The sequence below is a fragment of the Ixodes scapularis genome, unplaced genomic scaffold (assembly GCF_016920785.2).
Source record: "Ixodes scapularis isolate PalLabHiFi unplaced genomic scaffold, ASM1692078v2 PGA_scaffold9__187_contigs__length_104089568, whole genome shotgun sequence".
Taxonomy (NCBI): Eukaryota; Metazoa; Arthropoda; class Arachnida; order Ixodida; family Ixodidae; genus Ixodes; species Ixodes scapularis.
Window position 1 is genome coordinate 80,268,845 of NW_024609884.1, and position 18,314 is coordinate 80,287,158.

The 18,314-nt window shown below is 46.8% G+C and overlaps 1 protein-coding gene across 1 annotated transcript in view; it reads left to right on the forward strand.

Annotated features, from left to right (window-relative positions):
* The window catches only part of LOC115330994 (B-cell linker protein), a 332,346-nt gene that overhangs the window by 218,397 nt on the left and 95,635 nt on the right, over positions 1–18,314 (forward strand). The gene's annotated exons all lie outside the window — the stretch shown is intronic.

Genomic DNA, 18,314 nt, shown 5'->3' on the forward strand with positions numbered 1-18,314 from the left:
CGGTAAAAGAAGCCCGGGGGAATCGGCGGTGCTCGACGTCGCAGCTGCGAATTCGCGAGCAAAATTGCACCACTGTGCAAGGGGAAGAGACGCGAAACGATAGTAATGATGTGCCGTTCTTCTCTCCTTGTTGCACGCATGCGCAGCTCGCGGGACGAGGTGCTCGCTGGATGTGCCGTAGTCTTCAGAATGCGACGCAAGATTAGCTGAGCAGAAGCGGCAACGTGCTGAGTTTATTCAATGAAAATGAACGGACACTTGATTTTTAGTTAGCCGCTAAGGTGTTCGGGGCAATTTAATGAGCGGAATGTATGCGCTTCATAAAAGACAAATAATGCTAGTGCATTTCCACGTACTCTGCCGTCTGCAGTGTTGCACCGCAGCCGCATTGACCCGTCTTTAGTCCTGCGAACATTGTGAATCATGTTTGGTATTCGAGTATTCGATTCAATATTCGACTTTTGTGCCACTATTCGGCACTATTCAATTCGAATAGAAAATTTCACCATTCGCACACTTCTACTCCTAAGCGCGTGTCTGTTAAGGAACGCTCGGTCGACTGATTTTCGAAGTGGACTGAGCACTGCTTCCATGCAAGAGAGGAATCGACAAACGTCGACTCCCTTCGACGTACATCGATTGCGAACGTCGTCTGTTCGTCATTGTGGCCTCTGCAGGCTTCGCCCATCAGATAGGAGTCTGGCCAGCAAACTTGGGGTACCGCGATACGCGGCGCGACCGCGACGGTCTAAAGCAACGTTTACACCTGAAAAGAAATCCGCTGCCGCGGGAGCGGATCCGCTCCCGGCGGCAGCGGCGACGAGCTGGTTGTGTTTACATCTATTTCCTTCGAGCAGTGGCGGCAGCGCCGGCTGCGGCAGCGGTTCCCGTAACGTCTCGTCAAATATGACGAGAAGGCGCGAGAGTTCCCGCCTCGGCTCTCTCTCTCCCTGGCGTTGCTGCTCCCGGAAGAACGCGTACTCGTGACGTAGGCAGCGTCGCGCTGCGCAAGAATGTCACATCCGGTCAGCGAAACGCCTCGTTCGGCGGCAGAAATAGGTCCCGGACCTAAACGGCTCGCCGCCGCGTTTTCCGCCCAGCGTTTCGCCCCAGCGGCAAAAGCTGGGCGGATCCGCTGGCGGATCCGCAAGTGTAAACGTACCATAAGGGGAGACCGTTTGCAGCACTACTCTTCTTGAAATTATGTGGCAGAGCGTTGAAGCTTCTTTTTCTTTTTTTCCTGCGTTTTTTATTGGACGCCAAGTTTGGTATTATTCTGGGCGCTCAAGAGTCATCTTTAAGACTACATTTCAAAAGAGCGCTTTAATGGTTCTTTATTGAGCAGTCAAGGATGACCGGCCAATTCAGTAACTCTTGCTTGACATTACGGAGGAAAAGGTAGTACTTAAATGCTTGTGACTTTTACCGCCACTTTTAAAACTCTTTTTTTTTTAAATAGATTATGCAGATTAGCAAACAATCGCAATAGCAGAACCGTTGCGCTTTCGCTAACCGTGTATGAGATGTATAGACCTTTTCCACGAACGATGTAGCCATCTTGAATGTCGTCACTTCTGGTTTGCAGTAAAACATGGTTGTGATCTCTCCACGCCGCTGGAAGGTGTTCACGAAAAATGCGTGATTGTCACACATTCTAGTTTTGCCTCACCTCTATTTTCTCGCATATTCCAGGTTGAAATTTTTATTATTTTTTCGTCCCGCATACCAGATACGGAGCCCACGTGACTGAGCAAAAAAGGGAACAGAACACGTCCATACGTGCCATTATTTTATTGCCACAAAACAAATAATGCTTTTAAAAAGAAAGCTTTTTTTTTACGGGAATTTTGTAGATTTGCGTATGAAGTTTTTGCATGCTATCTTTAATAACCTGACAGGAATTAATAAAAATCGCTATTCAGAGTGCCAAACTATGTTTCAATTAGGGTGGAAAAAAATCTTGATTTTTTGAAGAGACCAAGTAAATAAGATCAATTTGATTTAAATGAGATTAATTCGATCTAGCTATAAAATAGTGCTTCTTAATCATTAGACGTATTTTTAAACACGACAGATTCATTGATTAATCGGTCCGGTCACTGAGAACAATGAGGAAGAAAGAATTACTGTAAATTTAAACTACATTTTAATTAACAATATCGAGTAAAGCCTGCCATAGTAGAACAAAGGCAGCTTAATATTTTCAATTGGTGATCAAGCTTTATTTGTCTTTTTATATGTGCTTTGATTTCCTCGCAATAGGTCATTACTTCTCTAGTGTTATGGTTCCTTTTTTTAACGTTCTAATTTACTTCCAGTAGGACGTTGCGTCACTGACGACCGAAGTGGATGGAAGAAAGGAAGATCAACGTTCCGTTCTGATTTTCTCAGAACCCCACTGCTTTGTGTTCGTGCTCAGCCTGATATGAATCTTTCTTGCTTGATGGTTCCTTGATTTTAATACCAAATACACATATAAAGCAACGAATGATAGACAAACGGTAAATACAAAAATAAAAGTATTTTGGTGATTATTTTTGCGGAAAGGTTTGATTTCAGTCGTCATTGTAAAATCGGTCTGATCTAAGTCACGATTTATATCATCTTCCTTGTGTTCTCCGCCCTAGTTTCAAGTCGCGTAGATCATTAAATGAGGACCAAATAAATATTTTATCGCATGAACTGCACGAAATATATATTTATATACGTGCAGTGAGCATCGGGATACCCAGTACCCCTAAATATAAAGTGGGTTGTTAACGCTGTGGCATATAGCTCAGTGGTGACGCCTCCGGTTCGCACGCAAGCGGACTGCAGGTTCAATTCCCGGCGGGCGATCTTTTTCAAGAATTTGGCAACATTGGCGACTGACGCCCACTGCGCCAACTACAACGCCAACAACTACAGCATCAACATTGGACGTCGTTTCCAGTGGTGGGAAGAGGCCATAACAGCTAGCGCTGGAATAAATAAATAAATATATATCACGTCGTTCGGCCACGGCTGCGGTGCAAAATGCATCCGTATGTCTATGTATATGTCTTGCAAGTAGCGTCCAGAGCCGCATGCGGAGAGATTTTGGTCAACGCGAGGAGCGGGCATGCAGGGTCAGGGCGTGCACCAGACGCAGATAGAAGGCCTGACTTGCTTTCTTGGCCAACGAGGAGCCGAAACTATTGAATCTCCTACCGGTTTTAGCCAGAAACACTTTTCATAAGTGCGTAAGAGTTAAATAGAATTACCCTTCATGGTTGAAAACATGGTGCACGTGATGTTTCGATTAGGATCATGCAAAGAGATGTAAGAATGGAATGTGCCGCTCGAACTCTAGTTTGCTCTGACGGAGTCTGACAGGCTAAGACGGCAGGTTGCCTGCCCTCGGCACCTTGAGTACGTGTTGCGTCGATCGTTCTGCTGGTCGCGCATGCCCTTTTTATATCTTATATCTTCATACATCTTCCACCATAATTTTGCACGACCGTGATCGTAACATGACGTGCACCATATGTTCAGCCACGGAGAGTTACTCCGACGCGCTTTATTAATTTTGTTTCTCGCGACCACCGCCAAGGTATTATTAGCGGCTTCTGGCTGGCCATGGACATTCGAATTTGTGAAGACGCCCTGGAACGCGTCCAGCGCGCTTTCGGCCAATGGCGCCTCCGCATTTGCCTCCTATACTTCCCAGTCATTGATCAAACTCTCTCTATATAAGGCTCTGGTAGCGTCACATTCGTCAGGTGCATGCTTCGTGCGGCCCTTGGAAGCAAATGGTGGCGATGGACTGAAATAAGTGACCCTATCAAGCATGGTGTCCGACCGGTGACCCATGCGTGCAAGCAGGTGCAGCGTGCGTGGGAACTTAGCTTTGGCAAGCTTGTATTTGCACTTACTTGCCCGCACGAGCAGAGGCATGGCCGCCGTCAGATGTTGAGGGGGAACACCGGCTCCTGGTAACGCCTCTTGTACGTTTGCAGGACAATGGTTGGCGGTACTTGTAAGAAACGCGAAGCGTGAATTTTGTCCAGGGGCTTTATCCGTATGTGACTCGCCCACTGGCCCTACTGTCTGTGCCTTCAAGCTGGCAAAGTGTCGGGGGGCTGGCCACGTCTGGTTGCCGACCATCGCAGTAGGAGTCCCGGCTGACCGAGGAGAACCGCGGCGAGTGGATTGTAGACCCCGCGTAAGGGGGGGGGGGGGGGGGGGGGGGGGGCACGACTTTGTCTCTGCGGCGTGCTCTCTCTTCACGGACGCATTCGGAGTTCCTGAAAGCACTTTTGCGTTCTTTCGTTGTCCTTTTGTTACGGAGACGGTTTAAAGTGGAGATGTCTGAGGAGATAAACATGCCGCAAATAAGTGCCTGTCAAGAACAGAAATGGCGTCGGCCAGTTTCAGATTCCCCATTCGCTACCGAATGGACGGGTATAACGGAGACCTCAAACGTCCAGTTAACGAAACTGCGCAGCGTATCAGGGCTGGTGGTATTGTCTTCGGGAAATAGTATGGTATACCTTGTTTCGAACGCTATATAATTTACAGACTCTTTTGTTAGGTGCGTTTTTGGTACTGTACGTATCGCACACCTGAGGAGATGGCTCGTCGCTTGGAATCAAGCGTAAACACAGCCACGGACTGCGTAGTAGAGCTGGTTCTATTAGAGCAGTGATTCTCAAATAAGGGTCCGCGGACCCCAAAGGGTCCGCCAAGGCATTCTAGGGGTTTTCAAAGCCCTACCTCATCAGTCAAGCCCGGCAATAAAAGTTGTATTTTTTTCAGGTCGAGAAGAAATGTTTCGGTTTTCGGGCGAGTTTTCTCGTGTGTATATCAATTAGAGAAGTCGACTTCACACTAGCCCTTAGTTATATACATTTATTAAATCATTATTATATTTAACGTATACCTTACCCCTCCCCTCACCACGAACGGGGTCCTCCATCATCTCCGTCTATCCACAAGGGGTCCGCGAAACATGGACGATTGAGAACCGCTGTATCAGAGCATAGTACTTCCTTCGCGTGTCCGAAGGAAACATCCAATCCGAATTAAATCTTGTCAGGTAACCAGTCAAAGTTAAGCATACGCTTCAGAGTTCAACTCTAAATTGTGCTTCCTTTCGTTGAAGACCCTGTTCAACGGGGAGAGTGGTTTTACCGGATCATCATCTCCGGGGTCTAAACCAAGCGAAAAAGCAGCGTTATGACCTCGAGTCATTCTCAGGGGGTTTCTTTTCCTCGCATACGTATCATCGTCGCTGCCTATTTTCCGGACGCCACATTTGTTTGTTTTTTTCTTTCTTTTTTTTTTTTACATTTTAAAGGTCCGGAAATTGAAGCAACTTTGACTTCAACGTATTTTGAACGAACACGAGATAAAATGAGGCATTTATGTATCGTGTAAAAACTACGCCCGCAAATTTTAGTTTTAGCACGGTGTCTCTGTGTGGTTCTCGGCCTTCCTTCTAGGTCAACATTAAGGTAGAACAGCCAACGTCTCAGAATTCACGAGAAAAACCGAGCACCGTCCTCGTATTGCGTATAAAAAAAAAAAAAACATGAATGCATTTATTTTGCTCTACCATTCGCACAAGGCTCAAGTAAATGAAACGCGTTGTGCGCGGAACTCGGCCAGTTGGTATGTTATGCACGAATCTCGATTAAAATGGCCATAGCTATATCTTTGTGATACAAGCAGGAAAATCCCATATTGCTGACCGCTCCGGTTCGGCTGAAGCCCCAGTGCTCATGCGTCTTTCAAAAGACGCGGTGTTCGCTGGAGACATGTTGACATCTGCCTACACGCCTCACGTATATTTGTATCATGTTTGCTTAAGACATGCTTCGAACATGTTTGTAGACAGTTTCTGTATAACCACTTTGACAGGATGCAATGAACAACCACGCCTCAGACAGGCTGTCTTTTGTATGATGTAATAGCAGTGTGGACGCGGCTCTATAGACCTTTTTCACAAGGGCGCCGCCATCTTGAATTGTCGTCACTTCCAGTATGGGTGAAAACATCGTTTTGCCGTCGCCACGCCAATAAAGGCATTTAGGAGATAAGCGTGACCATCACACATTCTCGTTTTGTCTCCACTCTATTGTTTTTATTATTTGCAGGTTGAAACGTTTTGTTATTTCTTGTCGCACATACCGGATACGCCTATTAGGTGGCTGGGGACGAGAGTACTCGGAAAAGATCTTTAGGGTTCCAAAAAGCGAAGCACGGAGAAGGAAGCTGAGACGAGCACGCCATTGTCTCGAAGAAAGAACGGGAGCTTTCTTAGAAGTGGCCACGGCGAATTGAAATCGAAGCAAATCAAAGACACACAAACAAAACGGGCCTCTAAATTGAGGAGAGTGGCCTCGCAACCTCGTGTCGCAGAGATTTATATAGATTAGCGCAATTTTCGACAGCATAAATAGATGCACCAAGAGCGGAGCGAGAGCATGGATCTATCGAGGTAGGCATGCAACCTGCAGCCACCCCTTCTTGTTCGGTCCGTTGGGAAGACCGGTGCTTCGAGAAAGAAAGCGCGCGGGGTCAATTGCTGGCCATTGAAGCCGTCGGGTTGGCACTCTCGCTAATTGTCAGGAACGTGGCCAATTACCGATGCAACACTGCGCTGAACTTGGCCTGGGTGGTTCCCCTCCGCGCTCGAGATCTCGTTTCGGCTCTCTGACCGTGACATTGGTTGACCCCGTTTGTGTGTGTCGGGCTGCTTTTTCGTTGCCTTCAAGACGCGGCCGTGCGCTTTCTTCGCTGCCTTTGGGGAACGAGAGGAGTTACGCGTGAGGCCATCGTTGGGGGCCTTCGTCGATGCGTGCACCTTGCCAGAGCTTTGTCTGTAATTCAGATCAATTCACTTCCAAAGACAAGTTTTCCGAGCTCTTATTTCGTTGCTATGCTATATGCAACTTTGCGAGTTGTTGTTTCCGCTTCTGGGTCGCTTCCTGAACTTCGCAGCTAATTTTGTCCCAACTGTTATTTACATGTGTGCGCGCATGCATGCGTGCGTTTGTGTGTTACAATACCTACAGGATCTTTTGCATTAGTTAAAGTGGAAACATCGCACCGAACAGGAGCATCTGATATTTTGAAATGTAGATGTCATTTAAGTTGAGATAACCTTTCTGAAGTTTCTAGAACACGAAAAGGAAGAATTTTTTTGGATTGCTCTGTAGCAGTATTATATTTAGTGCATTACTTAAGCGCTGGCTATTCTGCACGTATCTTAGCGTTTCGAGCGTTTTGCTCGTGTCTTAGGTGTCCGAGAACATAAATAGGGAGCGTGAGATCCTCTTTTTCTCTGTCCCGATACAGCTGCGGTAGGCACCTCGGGGCGTGGTTCGGAGTGGCAACGTGATACTCTCGACACCAACACCGTGACGACGAAAACAGGGCACTGAACACATTACCGAGTGTAGTACCGGTCGTGGGTAGGTTTCAAAGGTGCTCCCTGCTTTTGTATGTATACAAGAAAAAATCCCAACCGCATGGCATCTCTACGTGTGCACGAGAATCAATTGATCTCGCCCTGTAGAGGACAACCCATGGTGCCTACATGTATGAGCACATGTAGGCTCCATGGATTCCGAATCCTTCCAAGGACTGCCGGCCAATCAGATGGGAAATCACACATTTGCGTGGTTTTATTCCGGCAGTATATTTTGATTTAGTTTTATAAGCTTTGGAATGAAGCTCGAAACGGGCAAAACACATTCCTGGCATGTTTCACGATGGCGTCCTGTCTCGACAGAACAGGAAACGAAAAGAAAAAGAAAAGAATAAAAAACGAAAGAAACGGTGCCGGGTGGGGGGAAACACGATGTTCCTCGAATACGCAAGTACCTGGGCTCGGCTGCTTGCTTGCTGCTCTTCATGAAAACTATAACCAAAAGCATTTCACTTTTATAGTGTGGGGGTATACAATTCAGCATGTTTGATACAGCGCACACAGAAACGGGATATTGCATTCCCTGGACGCCATTGCGTTCCACGAAGGCTGTCAGGAACGACGTTGATAAGTATTTATTTTTGTTCATTTATAATATTGCAATGTCCATCAAAAACCAGCAGCAAATGGGAAACAAAAAATATGAGGGGAAAAACAGGCACATGGTACGTTTACATGACCGGCGATGAGAAATTATTGACGTCTAAACTTTATCATGGCGTCTCGGTGTCAAAGATTAACAAGGTCGTTGTATTTGATCGCTTTATAGACTGGATTGACATTTTTATGAGGCGATCATCACACTGGGTTGCTATGACGATTTGAGCTGCCAGGGTATATTTGACACGGCCGCATTTTTCAAGTTTTTGCAGACCGCAACGTCTGCTGTGAATGATCAATTATATTATCACCCCCCCCCCCCCCCTCACACACACACTATGTCCCTCTCTATCTCTTTTCGCTTCTTCGTGTTGGTAAAAAGGGTAATAGTTATCTTATTAAAATGCTGCTCTTTGTTTTCTATACCTATATTGTACTCTATATAGTTTTCATTTCATTTGTCAATAATAACAAAAGTTGTGCTAATTGCAACGTCAAGTATAAAAAAAAAAGAAAAAAAAACAGTGGATGTTTTGACGTGGAGTGTACACCTTTTCCGCAAGGTCGCAGCCATCTTGAATGTCGTCATACTTCTGGTATACGGTAAAACATCGTTTTGATCTGTCCACTCCGCTGGAAAGTCTTCATGAAAAATGCGTGATTGTCACACATTCTTATTTTGCCACACTATATTTTCTCGCATATTGGAAAAACGTCCATAAGGTTTGTTAACTCTCCTGTTTTTTTTCTTCTTGTAAGTGCACAATTTAGGCTATTCTAGAACGAGTATACATATTTTAGGACGAAGAGAGTAAAACTATCGAAAAGTATTAGTTAGGACTGGGCAATTCATCGATTAACCTACCGAGTAATCAATTAATGTTTTAATCGCCATTATTTTTAACCGTTTTGTCGGTAAAATGGTGACGAACCAAAAGAAAGTAAAAATTGAGCGCTTTCACCACCGCAGACGTGGAGTAGTCCACCTGCATGAAGGGCAAAGTGTGGAATGTAGTCCAAAGTAAACTGTAGGGGCGAGATTTGTAACTCCAGACAATTGCAGAAGGTTCCACGTTTCCCAGCCACTTCAGCGCCGTTTGTGTGTTTGTTTAGCGGAGCACACACTGCAGTGGGAACAATTAAGGGAGGTCGCTCTGGCCGGGGAATATTAACGAACTTCTTCGCCTCATGCAGCTGAAGTAAGAACCTTCGAGTGTGAATTCCCTCTTTTAACTGTTCTCAACTACACATCGAGGTGGATTCGAAAGCAAAATTGTATATCGCGCCGGTTGTCACATATTAAAAAAAAAAAAAATCATTTTTTTTTTTTTGTGGATTATTACCGTGAAATTTGAGAAACCACCGATTTAGTATGTTTGAAATTAACGTATGTTTATCGGTGTGTCGCCAAGTACCAATTCCTCTAAAATATGATTGTCGCGGGAGGGAAAAAAAACAAAACAAAAACGATGTCTTTTTTTTTTTTGCGTTTAAAACGCAACAGTTTTTATAAGATAACAAATGAATGATTTGAAATGCGCTTGCAAGTATCTAGGCTGAAATTAATCTGCAAGGAGCCGAATTTTTTTTTTTTTTTTTTTGTGGTTTCTGAGATTGGGGGGGGGGGGGGGGTACAAGCACATCCTTCAATACGCTACTTGTCACGAAACTTCCCCGCGACCGATACACGTATAGGACTTACGACCTACTAAAGTGTTTACCAAATAACTTTTTTTTTTTTTAAAGTTTGGTATCTTTCTGAGCGCACGCTTCGACGAATGCTTCGATGCGGCGGCGCGAACTCCCGATACCAATATCGTTATACGAGAACACCATCTTCTTAGACCCACCAATTATAACTCGTTTTTCTTTTCTTTCTTTCTTTTGGTAATGCGAACCGATCAGAGACGATCAGAGTTCTGCTTATCCGCCTGGCGGCGCTCTTGCTGCAATGACTCAGCGCGCGAAGAGGCATTATTCTACGCAGGAGCACCGAAACCTGACTCGCGCTCCAGCATGTTGCTGCAGCACAACCCACTTGTTGCGACCGTTTACAGCGGGCAGCGATTACGGAGAGACGTCTTTAGTGCCAGTCGCATTTTTTTCCTGCAGGCATATCGGCGTTTATCGTTTGTCATTTTGCGGCATCTATTACTTATCCCGAGTGTCGCAACGGCGGTTATTCCACCCACCGTATACGCCACGTCCCAACTCGGGCGAAAAGTCTCCGTAGTTGAGGTTATTCTGGGAAGAAACAATTAACTTCTTTCTTGTGTTTGCTGTACGGGAGCGACGGGAGATCGGTGAGCGACGTGAGCATGCGCTGTCGCAGTCAGGTTGTACGGTGGGTGGCCGGACTCTGCGAAATGACGCTGAAATAATTTGGCGGACCTTTGAAGATGCCGACTCTCGGAGCTCACGGCTCCGGTCTGGCAGCAGACGAATATTTGTGTAGGTGGAGTTGATTCGGCCGTTGGATGAGGCAAGAGAGTTGAGTGTAAGAAAGTTGAGTTATAGTGTTTCTTTAGCTGCCTCTGTCTCATTTTTAATACAAACGGCAACATCCGGTGGATGAGGTTTGATTTTGACATTTGAGATACACCGCGACGCAGTTCGATGGCTCGGAGCGCTATAAACAGCACATTAAATAGGGAGCTATAAAGGCGGGCTAAATTATATGGAATAATGTCGTTTCATTCCTCCTCGCGTCTTTCCTCTCTCTCAGTTGTATGTTGTAAAACCGTGGCCGTCCAAGATTTTTTAATAATATATTTTTATTTAATTGTTTACTCTTCCTTTAGCTACATTTTCAATGCTTTCGTGGCCTTATATCTGATGGCGACGTACCGCGGGCTGGACGACGCGATGGCGGCTCACAACGAACTTAACGTTGCAACGGACGTGGGGCCGCTACTTCGGAACTGTGGTTCTTGGTGCCGGTCAATCGATCTTCAAGCGCAGAACATCAAGCGGAAGAGATATACGCAGATATGAGTGCGAAACAATCGCACGACAAACGGCGCACGTAACTTCGTCTTCTTCTTCACACGCCGTAGAAGGAGAGAAAAACAAAAACGCGGTCGGGTGTAGTCGCGTGACTTCCGGCCATGAGCTTCCGTGCTCGTGTTTCGGTTTCGAGCCTTTTTTTTTTTTTTTTTTTAATATACGCGACTTTACAAAATATTGATTGGGTAGTCTTCTGACACCACATTAAATCGCTTGGCAAAAAAAAAAAAGAGGAGGGGGGGGGGGGGGGGAGTCAGTGTCCCTTTAAGTCACAGATGTTAAACCTCCGAGTGCTCTCTGGGAAAGTAGGCGAGGAATATGTTAGAATATATCTAGCATTTGCAGTCCTTCACAACGACGAATATCGACCAAAGAAGTCCCGAAGAAAGAAGCGCTTCCTTGACATTCCGTACGGCGCTCCAATGAGGGAGTATGTATGCTGCCAACTGCACTGATGTTTTATCACTGATGAGGACGAATGCGCGAGCCTTCAGTATGTCAATAGATAGGAAGCCGTAGTGCTGGCTTTTTATGCCTCACCTACTGAGTGCCAGCGTGGAGCAGAGATTGGACAACTCGCGTTCATACATTCCGGACACGATCCTCAGCTCAAAGCCAGTGTTGTACGGAACGGCGTTCCTGGAACGCGTTCCTTTTAGGAGGAGCGAAGGAACACCGTTGTTTCCTTTTGAATCGGTGGAACTGGAACGGGAACCCGTTATATTTTTACTGGAAGGGAGAAAGAAACAGCGTTCCTTCTTTTCGTCCAGTTTCTTTTTTTTTTAATTTCTAAAACGGAAATTGTTTTGTGTGGTCCTCGTTTAGTAACAGTAGGGTGCAGGGGAGCTAGTGGGCAACGATTTTTTTTTTTTTTCAGTGCCCGAGACTGCGCTACAAAATGCAAAACTTTTAGTCATTTAGTCAAGGAAATGACACAGAAAAAAAGGACGTTTCAAACTCTTTTTTATTTTTTGCTTCCACGAATCTTTATACATCCAGAAATATAAGGCCGGCTACAGCCATCACTGAACTTTCACGAAGAGACCCAGAGTTACAACAAAAGAACAGGCTACCAGACATCGAACGCACCCTTGTATCCGCAGAACATTGGTCATTTAAAAGATTTCCTTCTCCCCTACTCCCTTACCTTCAAACTGAACAACGAATCCAACCTTCCCGAAGAAGGACTTGTAATTTTCAAGACTGACCTTCCAAAAGCCGTACCCACTTCTTCATTTGCTCGTTTTGCGGACAGCAACATCGAGAAGCAACTGTTGTTAAGTTCGAACAAGGGACTTTGTTAGATTCAAACGTGTGAGGTTGTTGTAAAACGCTCGTGCAATGTGGGGTAGCAGTACATTTGGTTCGTCTGAATCGCCCACCGCAAACATGAATATGGTTAAAAGTTGAGATTTTTAAAGGTGAATATATCAACAAATGAAGCCCTGCTTCCCCTTCCTTTCTTCTCCTGGTGCCCTTCCATCACGGCATTCAAATTCTTATGTTGCCATTTGATGGGATAGATTAAAAAAAATCAGCGAAATACAAATGTAACATGTAACGATCCTTTTTTTTTTAACTGTAACGGGGACGAGTTCCTTTTTCACGTATGGAACTTGTGACGGGAACGCGTTCCAATAATCCGAAGGAACGAGCTTTCGTTCCTTTTTTGAGGAACGTGAACAACACTGCTCAAAGCTCCCGCAGCATTCGTGTTCAATCTCACCCGCGCTATTGACATAGAACAATCAGCACTGCGGCTTTCCATCGAGGTGGTGTTGGTCTTGTGCTCATGGGGTGACACCACACGTGAAAGAGTACATGAACTCGGTGCCCATATTTCTTCACGATCGTCGGCAGAAGAACTTACGCCAGTGATATAGACCTTTTTCGTTTACTCTCGTCTTCAGCCACGTACATGCACTCTAATGGCCCGTTCACACTCTTGCAACCGAGTACGACCGAGAGAGACCAGACCGGTTTTTAAGCCTCTTACGATCTCTTAGGACCAGCTCCGCTGCCTCGCATCCGGTCCTAAGAAGTCGCTCTCAGTCGTACTCGGTCGCAAGAGTGTGAACGGGCCTTAAGAAGAGCCCGTGCGTCTACTTTCCCGCACCACACTCGGAGAGCCAATCACCGCAACTTGCGCAGGCAGCTCAGCGAATGGCGATGCCGAAATATGTTTAGACCGAAAAACGCAGTCTGAGTTGTGACATTAAGCAATGCAAAACGTCACGCTTGCATTGCTTAATGTCACAGCTCAGACTGCGTTTTTTTGGTCTAAACATATGTTTCGGCATCGTCGTTCGCTGAGCGGCCTCCGTAAGTTGCAGTGATTGGCTCTCCGAGTGTGGTGCGGGAAAGTAGACGCACGGGCTTTTTTTTAGAGCGTAGTTGACAAATCCGATATGCGGGACGGAAAAAAGCAAGACGCTGCAACCTGGAACAAGTAAAATCATATAGAAAAGGAAAACCAAGAATGATAAACGTACGCTCATAAAACGTGAGCTTGTGGCGAGAGCAGAGCGATGTTCTCCCGCATACCGGAAGTTCCCCGTTTCCCTGTTCTTTCTACGCGCGAAAACGCACAAAGCGGGCGAACCAATGTGTCAATCCAGCGCTCCGTCTCCCCCGTGACTTAAGTTCGCACGTAAGACCGAGGCCGTCATCCATTAGCGCTTCCAGGTCTTGGGCGAACGCGTGGATGCAGCTTTCTCGCGCTCAGCTGTCACGTCCAGCGGCCTGCTTGGATGGCTTGGCGCGCTCGTCTCGAACAACGAGAGCGCGTGCATGGTTCGCGGAGCCGGCCATCAGAGCGAACGGCGAACCGAAACAGAACTGAAATCCTCGACCTTGGCCTTGAACCGGCCGCCCAAAATGCAGTGATTACAAGGTCTGGCGCTCGCTGGCGAGTGCTTAGCGTTCGGGGTGCCTCGTTTGGGAAAGTCGCCGAGCTCTCCATGCGGCTGCGCTGCTGCGCCGCCCGTTGTAAGCAGTCGCAAGCGGCTTGAAAATCAGCTGTGGCGCAGCCGGTTGTAGTCAAACACAAGCGTGCGAATCAAGGCCCGTTCACACTCTTGCAACCGAGAACGACCGAGAGAGACCAGACCGGTTTTTAAGCCTCTTGCGATCTCTTGGGACAGCTCCGCTGCAGAGCACCCGGTCCTAAGAAGTCGCAAAAGGCTTAAAAACCCGTCTCGTCTCTCTCGGTCGTACTCGGTTGCAAGAGTGTGAACGAGCCTTCAGTCTTAAGTGGCACCTTAAAGAACCCGAATAGACTGATCTCACTAAGCAAACTGCTCAGGCGCGCATTCCGGATTTGATGCCTACGCTACTTGTACAGTCATCGCTTTCCGGCTTTCCGGTTGCATCTGCGGTGCGCGTAAATCATCGTAGATTATCGTTTGGGACGCCCCCGGTATCGGCTTGGGTTCTCCTGTCATGTGTGCACTTCATAAGGTTCTGTTGTTTGTGATGCATTAGTTGGTCAGTAAGTGCAAAAAAGCAGTGGCAGTCGTTTTATCGCTTTAGAATCGCTTCGTTGTCTGCTGCCACGTTCGAGCCGTCCACGCGGTGGTCCCGTGCGGCCGCAGGAAAAACAACGACGCCATTACTCGAGCACTCCAGCTGTTCGTCCGTCTCAATGAACCTGGAATCAAGTGAACATCTAGTTCAAGGGCAAAGGACACGAAGTTTCGAGGGACCATCGGCTCAGTGTAGCAGCTGTTGCACCGCGGAACAGTATGGAGTGATCGAGCGGAACAGCTTCGAGTGGGAAACGGAGTTGGTAGTGATCAGGCTTATGCATAACGTTTAATCGGCAATAAAGTAAGAGTATCTATATAGACTTTCTCGGGAAGCGATAGTTTTCTTAAAGTCGTTTCATTCTGGCTGACAGCCTGTGTGACAGGGTACCGATGAACTGCGAGGAGAAGCCTGCGCGAAAACAAGAAACGACCTACAGAAATACCATGCCTGACGCGCCGTAACAACTCGGATCTCCCAAAAAGAAGCAATCATGCCAGATACTTAAAAACGTTGGGTGGATATGAGATTTCGTGTACAATTTCTATTCAATTTTATTTTGTTTGCGCAACCATCGAACGCTAACAGTTGCCCGACGGTGGAAGCTTTTTTTCGGCGGTCTCGATTCGTGTTAATCCAGAACGGATCAGCAACGCCAACCAAAATCACGTTGTGGCATAACAGACCACCACAAAATGGATGAGCTTCTTCTCCTGACTTTTCGGCGGTAATTGTTGCAATTCTAAATTACATTTGCGGTACTTTAACGTTTTGTGTGAAAGAGCGCACATTAGCTCGGAGCACGTGGAGCGAAAGCTCGTGCTGCAGAACCCAGGGATTCTGGGTTCAATCCCCACCCCTGCCCGTTTCGATCTGGATGAGTATCGTGCCGGCGTGCGGTCGTGTATCACTACTGCGTGGTGCACGTTAAAGACTCCAGGCTAGTGGTTGTACTGCACTGGCTAAATTGCTCATCTATAGCGAGTGACTCGTCGCAACTTTGAAATGGCTGACCAACTACACTCTGACCAACTACAAGCGGCGCAGAGGTACCGATTAAAATAGACCGCGACGGAGCGAGTGCTCAGGGGGGGGGGGGGGGGGGGGGGGGGGGGGGGTTCCAACCTACGGAACACTTCGGCACGCCGTACTATGCCTCGTGCCCTGTTATCTTACACTCTTTAGCTAACGTGCAGGGTGGATATCATTTATGGAGAAAATTGCGAAACAAATCGAGAAACGTTCTCTTTCCTGTCGCTCTCTGGCTCTCTTTACCTTCCTTAGCCACTCTTGTTGGAGGCTGCTTTCTTTTGAGAAGACAAAAAAAAAAAAAAAAAAAAATCTGATGCCTTTTTGCCTGGTGCTGTTATTGTAGCACCCTGGCATACAACAGGTGAAGCCACCCATTCAAAACCGTGAGTAAACCCCCGATTTAAAGTCTTATGCTAATCTTAAAGTTTCCGAACGCCGGGCCTACAACGCGCACTGACGCGCCGGAAAACGGGGGTGAACTACAGGTACCAGAATGCACCGCGGCAGCGGTGGCATCGCGCAACTTCTGGTGAGATCGGTCTATTGGTCTGAACTGTAAGCATTCTCCGGTCCTTCATACGCCGTTTCTTTCTGCTTTGGCAGGTTTTTCTCAAACATTTTATTTCGCTTCTCCAGACCACTACAAAATGTCGGGAAGTGTATTTTCTTTTTTATATGGAAAATATGAATTGGTGCTTAACGTCCATGCCTTTACTGTATACAAGAATGCTTGCGTACACGCCAAAAACCCTCTGTTTTATTTAGTTCATCTGAACTTGCAGCGTATAAAATAGAAAAAGGCTATTACTTTAGTATCTTTAACTGTTTCTGAACACAGTGGTGTGTCGAGCTTGACAATGAATGAGAGCTTCACGACCAGATGATTCATCAAAATAATCTGATAGTTGACTTGGTTGTATACATTACACATCACAAATAACGCGAAGGACGAGCCAAGAAGGGCGAGGCTGTATACGGGCGTTTTTCCTGCTTGTCCTCTTCCTTTACGCCTTTTTTGTACGTGATTAATCTTCCGGATTGGTGCAGTCACGCGCCCCGTTATCTGAAACTTTGCATCTCCGTCCTAAAATGCCAGGAGAACGGAGCAACCAGTCAGTCGCGCTCACTTCCAGCCAAAACTAGACAGAAGCGGTGTCAACTATTTGAATTTTTCGAGTAATGCCTGCGTATTAATGCGCAACAAAACTTAATGGCAGGTTTTAAAATCGAATGCTCTTATGATTCCTGCTCTCAGAAGGAAGTAACTTCGTCCGCTGACATTTGAACCTCTCCGTTGCTGCGATACTGTTGTTGAGATGCGAAGGCGTCGACGGCTTCGGATAGTGTGTCGACTTCCTCTCTTAAGTGTGCACGGTGTCATCGGCAACTTGAGTTCCTGAATGCTCTTATCAGGTGGCTCCCATCTCAGATAAGTTAGAATCAGGAATCTAGGCGAGGGCCCCGCGTGACTGTATTTAATTTCTAGGTCAGTCGACGTTACCTTGCCTGGGTCAACGACGGCTGCCGGGTCGTATACACCATTCTGTTGGGTCTATTTACGATCCTGTCGACTCATCTCAATCGCCATGTAAGCGTGGCTAGTGGCGAGCGCGAACACGAGCGCGCGTGAAGCGGTTGCCCCCGACGGACGACTTGAAGTTGTAGTTCTCGCCGGCGCTATACAACAGGAAGTGTTTTGGGCAGAAGGTCGCGCAGAATGCCTCCCTTTGTATCGCCGTCCGTCATCAGCCCGTTGCTTCGCGAGCTGGGGCGTCTTGCGCGTTGCAGCTCGCTTAAAGAAACGGCCTTGAACTTTTTTCTGGGCCCTGGTCAGTCGTGCCTCCGCTGTCTTCCGTGTATCAAGGTGGCCACATTTTTGCCGCTTAGTTTTTTTATTTTTTTACCTCGTATTTTGTACTCTTCACTTGATCGCGGACTACAGCAAAAGTAGAGGCTACAAACCTGAGGGTTCAGCGTTGGTGGGTCTTTCTCGCTGCACGATCGCTTGTGCAACCCAGCTGCGGTCTGATACGGACGTTAGTGTGGGCTTCTGTATTTGTGAAAGAGTGACCACAACGACGCCACCAATAGTGCGTAGCGTACGTATACACCTCGTCATACAGAAAACCACAAAGGGGAGCACGACCGCCTCGTCGAGCTTTATTTAAATCGCTCTTTGTTTACGACGGTTCAACCAGGGAATCCGTAAGCGGTGTGGAAAAGGTAGCCAGACGTATAATTGCTTCGCGCACGGAATTTGTTCCTCAATCCAACGGGTGTGCCTGGGCGAACGAATCAGTGAATACACGACACGCGCCCCATTCGTAGTTTCTTCCGACCATATCAAAGCTGCGTATATTGTATATACTCACACATGTCTGGAGAAGCATCGTACCGGCGTGCGGGCGTGTATCTCTACTGCGTGGTGCACGTTAAATATTCCAGGCTATTGGTTGTACTGCACTGGCTAAATTGCTCATCTACAGCGAGTCACTCGTCGCAACTTTGAAAATGGCTGACCAGCTACACGCTGTGTAAATATTCGCACAACCCCAATTATCGCACATATGTGCTATACATAGGGTTCCGTGTTTTCGGATTAATCCGAAAAACTCCGAAAAACACCCACCGGTAGAATTTTGGTCAATTCGGATTTATCCGATAAATTCCGAAGTTTTATCTGCCAGTGCCACTCCAC